The following is a 12,587-nucleotide window of genomic DNA, read 5'->3' as shown; positions in this document are numbered from 1 at the left end:
AATCATCTTTTAACATCAGGAAAACTCAAGCATATCAATTTTTTAGGATAAACAATATTTGTTATACTAGATTCTACAAAATGTTTTTAAAAATATGCTTTCTTCTTACAGGAGTCAGGAAATGACATAAAAGATAGCATTTTCCCAATTTAATCTAGTAGCTAGCTTTTGTATGTAGTAAACTACAAAAACCAAAAGTATAAGGTGAGACAAGAATTTCATGAAAGAATTCTTCTATAGACTACTAAAGTTAATCTTATCTCAAGATTTTCAAGACTTCCAAAGTGTATGCTCATGTATAAGGCATGAATAATAGCATGAATCACATTTTGTATTGTGTAAGAAATGTAGAAGTTGTCAGAATCAAAATGGAATTGCTGTGCCAATCTTAACAAAAAAACAAATAAATCTGGGAAATTCTGAAGAAAGTGTTCTCATTCATAAATGCTTGGTAATAGCTATCACCAAAGACACAGCACCATAAGCTTATATAGAGGCTATCACAACTGTATACACAAAGAACTTCTACAAAAACATATGCCCAGCAACTGTCTGTTCATCCTCAGACTAACATCACTCTTGTTATCAATCATTTTGACCAAGGATTGTTATTTCAAAATATCTGACATATTCCTTCTCAGATTTGCCTGTAAAAACTTCCCTTTGAATTAGTCAAGATGGCAGAATAGAGGAAGTCACTTTGCTGGCTGCTCTATGGAGTGAAAACAAGAAAATAGACAGGCAGCTTCTCAGCAAGGTGGGTGAACAAAAACAAGTGAGAAGAACATTACTGAAATTGAAAACTGACATTCAAAAGTGATCGGGGACTCAGGAGGCTGGATATAATAAATAAGGAAGAAATCACCAGCAGCAGAGCCACTGCTGCCGCTGGGCCAGAAGCACCAGCCAGAGCTGTCCCTCCATGAGCATAGTGGAGGGATAAGGGAATTAAAGGAACCCACATTTTTGGGAGGCCCGAAGTGTGTCTGAGTACAGAGCATTTAGAGATCAAGGACATTGCCTAGCAAACCTGAAAGAAGCCACCATCTCTCCAGGCAGCATGCAGAGGACTAAGGAATGGAACCATTTTGCAGCTGCTGTGTGGGGGCCAGCAGCTGAGGGAGTCAATTCCTGGCAAATCCAAGTTTGGTCTGAAATATGGGCCCTGTAAACACATGGTACACAACATGGAGTGTGCTTAAGTGACCAGGAGAAAAATAAAACACAGAGAGAGGTTTATGCAGAGGACAACTGGCCATAGAAACCCACCTGGCTCTCCCCCTCCCCCTCCAATCCCACTGCTTGTAGAACTGGCTGTGAGAGACACATCTGGCCAGGAACTTGGAAGGGTGGGGGCAGGAGAGATTGTTTGTAGACTGAAACCAACACCAGGACACTTTTGGTGTCCAAAGGTGACATAGGGGACTAAGGATTGAGTCCCCTACCAAACAAGTGGAACCAAGGGGAGATCTCTGAGGTATAGTCTTCCAATGAGGACCAGCAACTACTGGGTGCTGGAGGTGCACTGATTTAAAATCTCAAGACCATCTGGCATTCACCAAAGAGCCTGGAGCCCACCTAAGCCTAAATCTTGAATTCTGACTGTAGGATCACCTTTCTCACTATAGCAATCCAGAGGATGGATCATCATGCTCCTGCCAACTCCATCTAAAACTGCTGAGAAGAGAAACTGAGAATCTTTTGAATGCCAAAGGAAAGAATTCTTTAACTTTTCATCAAGATGTTTGTGTTGTTTTTTTTTTAATTTTTTCTCTGTTTAATTGTGACCTTAATAGTACATTGACATTTGTACATATTTGTGTTTGGTTTTTTTTTCTCATTTCTAGCATTTTTGAAGCCAGTTATTTTTATGGATTAGTTTGTGTGTGTGTGTGTGTGTGTGTGTGTGTGTGTGTGTGTGTGAACTGGGATATTTAATTAGTATATTTTAATTTTGTTTGGTACCTTTTTATTTTTATTTTTAATTTTTAAAATTTTTACTGTATATATATATATATATATATATATATATATATATATATTCTCCTACCTGTTTCCTTTGATTTTCTCTTCTTTTCTGCTAACAGCCAATCTCCACTGTTCTCTCTTTCACCCCTCCTTTAATTTTTTCACTTCTTACCTCCTCCTCCCTCATAATCATTATATCCTATGTCACTTCTGTTCTTTGCCTGTCCAGCATTTGAAATTATAAACCCTTTTTCAAACCTGTTTTTATTGTAGGCAATATCTGATCATATTATTTCTGTTCATTGTTATAATTAACATTGTAGACATAATAGTAGGAACTATTTGGTTTAACATGAAACAACATGAAACAGCAAGGGAACAAATTGCCCCAACAAACCAAGATAACTCCAATAACAGAATCCATCAACATCACAGTGGAGGAAATTTCAGAGAAGGAGTTGAGAATGTACATAGTTTAACTGATCTGTGAAGTAAAGGATGGTGTAAGAAATGAAATCAGAGAGAAAATACAGGAAATGAAAGATCACTTCAAGATAGAGGCAGAGATTCTGAAAAAAAGTAAAAAGCAGAAATCCTCAAAATGAAGTAAACAAGAAACCAAATTAAAAATTCAATAAAAAGTATCACCAATAGAATAGACCACTTGGAAGACAGAACCTCAGGCAAGGAAGACAAAATATAGAATCTTAAAAATAGAGTTGACCACAGAGAGAAGATGTTAAGAAACCATGAATAGAACTTCCAAGATCTATAGGATAACATGAAAAGACCAAATTTAAGATTTATTGAGATAGATGATGATGCAGAGATAAAAACCAAAGGAATGCACAAATAATAACAATGAAAAAATATCAGAAAATTCCCCAAACCTAAATAATGAAATGGAAAATCAAATACAACAGGCTTACAGGACCTCAAATATACAAAATTATAACAGACCCATACCAAGTCACATTATAATAAAAATGCTTAACATACAGAATAAGGATAGAATTTTAAAGGCTGCAAGAGAAAAATATCAGATTATGTATAAGGGGAAACTAATTCAGATATCAGCTAATTTCTCATTCCCAATAAGCTAAGAGGTCCTGGAATAACATCTGAAAGAAAATGGATGCCAACCAAGAATCCTATATCCAGCAAAATTAATCTCCAGAGTTGAAGCTTAATAATAAAAATCTTCCATGATAAAAGATAAAAGAATTTACAACTAGAAAGTCTGCACTACAGAACATTCTCAACAAAATATTCAATGAAGATGAAATGAAAAAAAAGTGAAAACCAGCAAAAGGAGAACTACACTAAAGGAATAGTCAATCAAAAGACAAACTAATTCCAGTTAAAAGCTAGAAATAAACCTAAATGACTAGAATACAAAATCATATCTCAATAATAACCTTGAACATTAATGGTCTAAACTCATCAATCAAAAGACACAGACCAGAAGACTGGATTAAAAAACAAAAGCCAACAATATGCTGTCTACAAGAGACTCACCTCATAGGCAAAGACATCTATATACCGAAAGGGGGAAAAAAAAAACAAAAACCTATCACTTACATGGATCACATAAACAAGCAAGGGTTTCTATCCTCACGTGAGATAAAGTGAATTTTAAGCCAAAGTTAATCAGAAGAGACAAAGAAGGATATTTCATACTGCTTAAGTGAATTATACATCAATAAGACATAACAATACTAAATACTTATGCCCAAATAATAGAGCATCTGCATACATCAAATAATCAAATAGACCACAACACAATAATAGTGGGTAACTTTAACATGCGCTCTGTCACCACTGGATAGATCCTCCAAACAAAAACTAAATAAAGAAGCTATAGAAGTAAAAACTACAATTGATGATTTAGACTTAATAGACTATTTCATCCATCAATGATTGGATATACTTTCTTCTCAGTAGCACACAGATCCTTCTCTAATATAGACCATGTTATGTAAGCTATCACATATGTTGGCATACAATTATAATTACCTTAATATATTTTTAGCATCTGTAAGGTTATTTTGATAGTTCCCTTTCCACTGATATTAATTTTTGTGTTCTAGCTTTTCTTTTTAGACCTGTTTATTTTCTATCAAATTTTAGTTGTATTATTTCTTCTCTATTTTATACATTATGCTCCTATTCTTATGTTTTCCTTCCTACTACATAATTTGGAAATAATTTGATTGTTATTCTGGCTTCTTTCTGTTACATATACTTTAAGTTATAAATGTTCATCTGAGTACTGTTTATTCCCAGAGATCCTATTATTTTAAGCTTTTATTATCACTTAATCCAAAGCACTTTTTATTTACTTTTCTTGTGCTTTCTTCCTTGACCTCTGAGGTATTTACAAGGGTGCAATTTAAGTTGCAAATACTTGACATGTGCAGGTGGAGTTCTACATATCTTAGGGTGACTGATTTTTAATGTAATAAATCATGCAGGAATCACAGTCTGCATGATTTCAAATTTTAAAAAAAGGTAATATAAATGCTTTTCATATTGATTGTGTTAGTTACATACATGTCAAAACTGATAAAATCTCATACTTCAAATATGTGCATTTTATTGTACTTCAATTTTACCTCAATAAAGCTATGGGGGAAAAAACAAATTCCCTTTGCTTTTACCTCTTTGAATATATTCATAGTTTACTACGGCATGAATATTCACATTACTCTGCTATTCTTATATAAATGTCATAATTCTTTGGAGAATCTCTTACAGGCCTGGATTTTTCGTTGGTAGTGTTGTTTTCGTTTGTTGTTATTGTTGTTTTAGATTGACAGTATGAGGTGTGAATAGCATTTATAATCAATAATCCAAATAAACTTTGATCACTTAGCAAGACTTAAGTTTCCCTTTCCATGAATAACTCATTTTCAGAATTTTTACCAGTACAAAATCTGAATCTTGGATAAACTGCCGAGTTTCAAAACAGAAAAAACAAAGAAAAGTTGTGAACCCAGTTGTTTTTGATTTGAAAGTCAATGGCTTTTTTGAATTACAATGGTGTTATCATTGATTAAGGAATTAATTGCTGATTTTTAAAAATATTTCCTTATTTAAAATGTTAGACAGCTTTCCATCACTGTGACCAGAACACCCAATGCAAACAACTTAAAGGAGGAAATGTTTACTTTGGCTCATCGTTTCAAAGGTTTCAGTCTGAGGTTGGCTGGCTCTGGGCCTGAAGTGAGGCAAGACATGGCCAAGGAAAGCTGCTCAACTCATGGCAGCTGAAAAGCAGAGGGCTGGGGTACCAAAGAGAAGAAAAGCAGACAGAGAGAAAAAGAGAGAGACTCAGAGAGAGAGAAGGAGGGAGAGAAAGGGGTTGGAGAGTAGGCAAATCTTTTCGGGGCAAACCTAAATTGGTCTACTTCCTTCAACTAATTCCCGTCTCCTCAAATTTCGTTTTGAAGTCGGAGCCCTCATGATCCAATCAATTGCCAGAAGCCCACCTCTGAACACATGGGACTTTGTGGGACATTCCAATCCAAACAATAACATTGACCATATTTATATTTCAGAAGGAGGTTTCAACTAAAATCAAGGTGTGCATAAAGGTGGAATTCTCTGGTGCTTGAACCAATTTGAGAAAAGTAGATGAGAGAAAGGGAAGAGGACAAGTTTAAGCATTTTGCCAAATTATTCCATCAGCCCTCAAATTACAGCATTTAGACCTATTCAATCAAGATTCTGTATTTGCTCTATATGATACAATCAATGGGGAAGGTCCACTCCCAGAATCATCATATGTGTCAGCAAATGTTATGCTATAAATTGCTGGAATGAGGAGTTTGACTTTTCAGTCCACCTTGAATTGCTGGTCATCAAATATTTAACTGAAAATGAATGTAATACTAAAATTTAAATATTCTTGGAAGTGCTTATGCTACCTTGTCAAAACACACACACACACACACACACACACACACAAACACACACACATGCAAAGTCATTTTTTTTTATCCCTCAGGTTAGAGCAGATTTACAAAGCCTCTGAGCTCTACCTCTCAACTGAATATTTAATAGCTAATATATAATTATAAAGGCAGAGTTAAGGTTGTCTAAACACTTGTTAAGGCCTCAGAATCCACCAGCTATTAATCACCAGCAGCCCACTTTCTAATTAGGTTTTTGGAATGGACTATTTCTTCTAAAATTGTTTAAGGCCCATGGAAACCAATCATACATATGTTAAGGAAGAAACTTGGATGTCTGCCCTCATGTACGTTTTCATGATGGAGGCAACCAAGATGTGGGGCTAATTCTAACTTGAAATTATTCATCAGTGTTCAGCTATCCATGAAAATGTGTCCTGTTGAAAGAAATGTCATTTGAGTCAATAACTGACCATTTCAAATATCAGCATGAAAATTGCACATGACACAGTGAAAGCCTGTGACCCTGTGAACATCCACTGAGGGGTGGACTACTAATGAATTGTAACTATACTAACTATACAGGTAGTCTGTCTTATGGCAGACAGATGCTTTCATTAAGGAAGAGTAACTGACTGTAATAATATGATCCTCCTTGGAATACATTAAAAACCAAAATAATAATAGGTTACTATTAACTAAGGGTTTCTTATACGCAAATCACAGAATTAATTATTTTATATATTGTCACTCATTCAAATATTTATGAAGCCCAGCATTTTTCTGTCCTCTGAAATTAAACTATGACTAGGACACAGTTCTAATCCTTAAGGAATGGAACCGGCAGCTTCAAAGAGAGACATTAAAGGATTAATTCCTAACTCATTTAACATTTATAAAAATGCTGTGTGTGTTATCTTAATGTTTACAAAAGAATGAAGCAATGCTTAGAGGAGGTAAATAGTCTCCCCAAGGTCACTGCTGGTAAATAAGCGTCAGAATATGAACCTGACTCTAAGGATTTTCTCTGAACTAAGATATTTGTGTTACTGACTAGATGCCTCACTAGCCTGATTCTGTTACAAATTCTTTAAACCCTTTTTCCCTGTCTTAGCACATTCATTCAACCAGTCAGCATCAAGAGTGTGTTGGTTACTATTTCAGGCACCAGGGACATCATATCCATCAATGAGTGTGCTCTGTGGTAAGCACTGTGCTAGGATTTATCCTGCTTCCTCTGACTCTATCCCCAAGACACATTTTTTCTCCTCCTCTTATATTAAATGGAAGAAAAGCTTTCCATGTCTAAGTAATATTCATTCTAGCTTGTATCTACATAACAAAAATTCAACAGATGCTTATGAATGAATGCTAATGCCATTTAACAGATGCTTCTGAGAAAGAGTGCTCACATTTTGACTTTCAATAATTAGGAAATATTTCTTTCCAAGAGAATCTCTTTAAATCCATACTAATTTTGAATTGTGGCTGACTTCAGGTGCCAAGGACAAATAATCTAGGATCCTTGGAGATTATCTATTTTATTAGTCTCTGCCTTTCTAGTGTTGATTCATGGATGTAGTAATTTGTTGAAAGGACACCACTGAATTAAACAGGTTTCTTAGAAATCATTATATTCCAAGGGTTTCAAAATTTGTCTATGCACTAGAATAACCTATGGAATTCATAATAAAAGTACCTCTGGGTATATTTCAGTGCAACCAGACCAGAAAGCTAAGAAACTGATCTTCATATCCATGATAAAGGGGACAAGGGGGAGTGATAAACTGGATTTTATCAAATTTAAAAACATTTACTTTTGAAAGACTTTATATTAGTTTGTGAGGGCAAAATAATATGATACCAGCAGAAATTTCTCAGTCTGGAAGCTGGAGGGTCAAGGCCAAAGTGTTGAAGATTTGGTATCTCCTGAGGTCTCACATTGATGTACAAATGAATGCATTCTTAATAAGCACTTACATGGACTTTACTGTGTGCACACACATACCTAGTGTCACCTGTGTGTCCAAATTTCCCTCTGAGAAAGACACTAGTCTTTTTAAGTTGACATTGGAGTTCACCTTAGTGCTTAAAAAGTGAACTTAGTCACTTTTTAAGAGGTTCTATTTCCAGGTACAGTCATATTCTGACATTCGGAAAGTTAGAGAGCTTCAGAAGATGAATGGGGGGGGGCATAATTTATCCTATAACATAAGCTATTAAAAATGTATGTAAATGTAAATGTATTAAAAATGTAAAAGGCAAGACACTGACTGGGACAAAATATTACTACTATATATATTTGACAAAAGATTTATTTCAGGAATTTGAAATAAGCCAAATACAGGGGCACATACCTGTAATCCCAGTTACCCAGGAAGCTAAGGCAGAAGGATTCAAGTTCAAGGCAGGCACAGGCAACATAGTGAGACCCTGTCCCCAAAAAGAAAAAAAAAAACACAACATGTACAAAGAGCTTTAAATTTTCAGTAACAAAAATATAATAAAAGTGGGCAAAAGATTGAATAGACACATCACAAAAGAAGACAAATAGCCAATAAGCACACACACACACAAAAAAACACATCCTTAGTTGCAGCAAGACAAAAAATTAAAATTATACTGAAATTCTACTCCACACTTAATTGAATGACTAAAATTTAAAAGACCAGCAATGGTAAGAACGTAGAGCAAGTAGAATTGCTGCACATGGTTTGTGGAAACTGCAAGCTGCCACAAGTACTTTGGAAAACAATTTAGAAGTTTCTTTTAAAGTTTAAACAGCATACTATACAATACAACAATTCCACTTCTAGGTATTTACCCACGTGAACTGAAAGTTTCCACACAAAAGACACACACACACACACACACACACACACACACACACATAAATGTTCATGGATCTCAAGATTCACAAAAGCCCAAGAAATTAGTAAACAAACTGTGAAATATCTAGACAATAGATTATTACACATAAATAAAAACAATAGACCTCAAAATATAGATGAATCTCAAAAACATCATGCTGAAGGAAAGAAGCCAAAAAGATTCGGACCATTGCTTTCATATATCAAATTCTCGAGAAGACAAAACTAATTTTTCATGACAAAAAAAGCCCATCAGTTGTGAACTGGAACAGGGAGGGGACAACTGACAAGATGGCCCAAGGAAGTTTTGGAGTTGTATAAACACTCTATATATTGTATATTAATGCTCCTATTGTGTTAATTTTAACTCTCAAATGCCTGGGTCCAAAGTCAGATTCACTAAATCAGAAGTTCTAGGGAAAGAGCCTAGGAATTTGTTTTTGTTTTTGCTTTTGCTTTTGTTTTTTAAAAATCCCATCCCCACGTGGTTCTGATGTAGCTACGTGTGGAGATGATGATATGTGGCAAGTACAGATCCCCCTCTACCTGCAGCACCCTCACAGGGCTTCGCAGCTTCAGCTAGACTCCCACCACACTGCACTCCTTTCTACCCCCTTCTCTACCAAGAGGTGGCTAATACTTTAACTGATGGATCTTGAAATTTCAGTAGCAAAACAGAAAAATTGTTTATTTCTTGCTCATGTAAACTCCAGTCTGTGTTTTGGGATGGCTGGATCCTCAGTAGAAATGAATCCTAATTGCCCATACATCACAGTAATTGCTCAGACGGGCTCTGCATAATTTTACTGGCTTCCTTCTCCTATTTCAATCTCACAGTCCTCTTCCTATGCATTCTGAGTTCACTTTCTAAAGAGCCTCCTTGTATCCAAATGTTTGTGTCAGGATCTGCTGTTAGGGGAGCCCAAACTAAGATTCTTAGAAGAATTCTTGTTCCTCATACAACTGACAGGAGTATAAACTTTTGCAAAACCCCACTGAAAAAATAATTTGGCATTACTTGGTGAATTTGAGGAAATGAGATCAGAAATTTCATTCAAAGTATATATCCTAGAGAAATGCATACACTCATACCCTAGGAAACATATATAAGGTTATTTATAGCAGCATTATTTGAACTTGCAAAAGTCTATGGCAAGCATCAGGTTGGGGTTGCCGACCTAGGAATGAATTGGGGGAATTTCTAGATATATATTTTCTGACATTTTTGAAATGTAGTTCCATGCCTCCAGTAAGATGTTATTTCTTATTCATTAATTTCTTCATTGCCAGAACTAGTCATCTCTGCAGACGAACAATCAAAATCTCCTCAAGGAACCCAGGATCTGGCTATTATAGAGTAGAGAAAGAAGTCAGATAAACTAAAAAGGCTAAGTGCTGCTACAGGATTAAGTAAAGGGATGCATAATCTGAGGTTTTAAAATGTGAATTCTGAGTCAAATAGATGTAGGTTTGAATTCAGCTGAGCTGAGTGGTAATTTTGTCTTAGTGAATTCTTAGCTTCTCTGAGCTTCACTTTCTTATAAAATATGTTAACAATACTACAAACATGAGAACTAAAGAGCTAATAAATGTAAGTGCTTAGTAGGGGCCTGTATATTACATATGATCAATAAATGCTAGTAGCTATTTTTAGGAAACAGTTCAAGGCAGCCAGAAAGGGACATTGTCAAAGGGTGACAAACACCTTCAACAACATACACCCTAAAAAATGGTGGCTGTTCAAGGGCATAAGTGAGTAAAACTGAGAATGAGAATTCAACTTCCTAATAGTTGAATTTTTGAGTTGTTGATATTATTACTTGGTTTGAGGAAAATAATTCTCAAGATATAAATGTTTAGAATTATTACATTACCTATGCCATCGAAAGCAGCAATTGGTGACTGTCAAAATATCCTCTAGAATGTGTTGTTGCCTTTGGTGTGTCAATGATGCAAACTTCTAGGTGGGACTTATATTTTATCTTCATTTGGGCTGCTGATTTGTTTTCAATTAAATGCGTCGTAATCACCAAGCCCCTTTTTACCACCTACATGAAGTGTTTATCATCTGTCTGAGCCACAACTGACCCAGAACTGGAGCCAAAGTATGTCCTTTCCCTAATCAACCAAAGTTAACCAACCACTTCAACTGTTCCACGCAAAATCAAATTCCATTTGCACATTTCCATTCTATTCTTTGGCTTAGTCAATATTGTGTATTACAAAATTATCCTTAAAAATACCTCATTGAAATCTTCTCAAGGGTGAATGGTAAGCATTCTGTGCACAGTAATGTATCAAGTCATGTAAACGTCATTGATTCAAACTATAGCCCCACAGAATAAATCTTCGTTATCTCCAGTCATTGCCAAATTACTACCCAGACCTGTTAATTCTAAGAAACCCTAGGATTTTCATTCCTTCCCAATAATCTGATATATACTCCCCTAAAGCCTATTCGCATTCCCAGCATCTCATCACCATGTCTCCCTGCCTGATCCTGTACCTAGCATTCTTGAAGATTCTTGTTTAGTACATTTAGTCACCTGGTTTAATCACTATTGATAATACTGCAGGAATTGAGTAAATTCATAACCACTCGATGCTTTCAATTTGTTCATCCTGGTCACAGTCTTCTCATTTTGCTAATTTTAAAATTAACATGCCAAAGAAGAAAATGAATCAAATTCTGAGTTTCCTCGACACATGTGCCCATACCTTCTATCTTACTATCTTCCGAAGTCTATTTTTGAACACTCTAAGTTACATTTTCTGCTTCTAGATGAGAACGTTTCAAACTCAATCGGCATACTTGAACCTTTATTTTCTTCTAGTCTAAAATTTTGTCTTAAAGATTATTACACAGACCAGGCATGGATGGCACACCCCTGTAATCCCAGCAGCTCAAGAGGACTTATATTTTATCTTCAAGAGGATCACAAGATCAAAGACAATCTCAGCAACTTAGCTAGGTCCTAAGCAACTCAGCAAACCCTGTCTTAAAATAAAATAAAATTTAAAAAATTAAAAGGGCAGGGAATATGACTCAGTGATTAAGCACCCTGGGTTCAATCCCCAGTCCCCCCAAAAAATAAATTAAAAAAAAAAGACCAATACACAGGTGAATATATCACAATCCCTGCTCTCTGGGATTTAGCCCTCTGATATCATAGATAGGAAGGTACAGAGCCATAATATTGTGTCATAAACACAACGTCACAGAGTGTGGGGATACCACAAAGGGAGGTGTTCAAGATTTCTCAGTGGCATCAAGCCCAAAATGTCTTTTGGATGACAAATGAGCTGACAAAGAGAATGCAGGCCATTGAGAAAAGCCATGACAGCGCCTCCCCCCCACTCCTCCTCCGTGAAAAGTATCCTGGTATTCACTCCCTGGGTGCTTCCCTAACTCAGAGCACACTCACCCTGAGATTTGTCAGTTATAACCTCAGTTACCAGGGTGTTGACAAGCTACTAAATACAGGAAACACACACTAGAGACTTTTTTCTTAAATTTTACAAAACATTCCAGATGATTTTTCTGGCAATCCTGATAGTGTTTGCCAATCGGGCCGTGAATCACAGCTATCGCTCTCTTCTCTTTGGCAGTGAGATGTTTCTGGACTAGGCTTGGATCAATCTCCTTAGCCTATTTGTAGTAATGGAGTAATCAAGGGACTGCTGAGGTTCATTAAAATCCCAGACACACTATATGAACTACTGAGACTTGAAGATGTCCAAAAAATAACCCTCTGTGAGTTCAGACAGAACTGAAAGTGAGGAACACATATAAACACATAAACACACAAGGTTTATACATATGCATGTACATACA

At 35.8% G+C, this 12,587-nt stretch overlaps 1 long non-coding RNA gene across 1 annotated transcript in view; it reads right to left on the bottom strand.

Annotated features, from left to right (window-relative positions):
* The window catches only part of LOC144376766 (uncharacterized), an 85,946-nt gene extending 77,632 nt beyond the window's left edge, over positions 1–8,314 (bottom strand). The window contains exon 1 of the long non-coding RNA XR_013437206.1: positions 8,240–8,314. This is a non-coding gene — a long non-coding RNA (uncharacterized LOC144376766). The remainder of the gene's footprint in view (positions 1–8,239) is intronic.
* Between the last annotated feature and the right edge of the window lie 4,273 nt (positions 8,315–12,587).

The sequence above is a fragment of the Ictidomys tridecemlineatus genome, chromosome 4, assembly GCF_052094955.1.
Source record: "Ictidomys tridecemlineatus isolate mIctTri1 chromosome 4, mIctTri1.hap1, whole genome shotgun sequence".
In the NCBI taxonomy this organism is placed as follows: domain Eukaryota; kingdom Metazoa; phylum Chordata; class Mammalia; order Rodentia; family Sciuridae; genus Ictidomys; species Ictidomys tridecemlineatus.
Note: the sequence above shows the minus strand (reverse complement) of the source record. Positions and strands in the feature narration are given on the sequence as shown.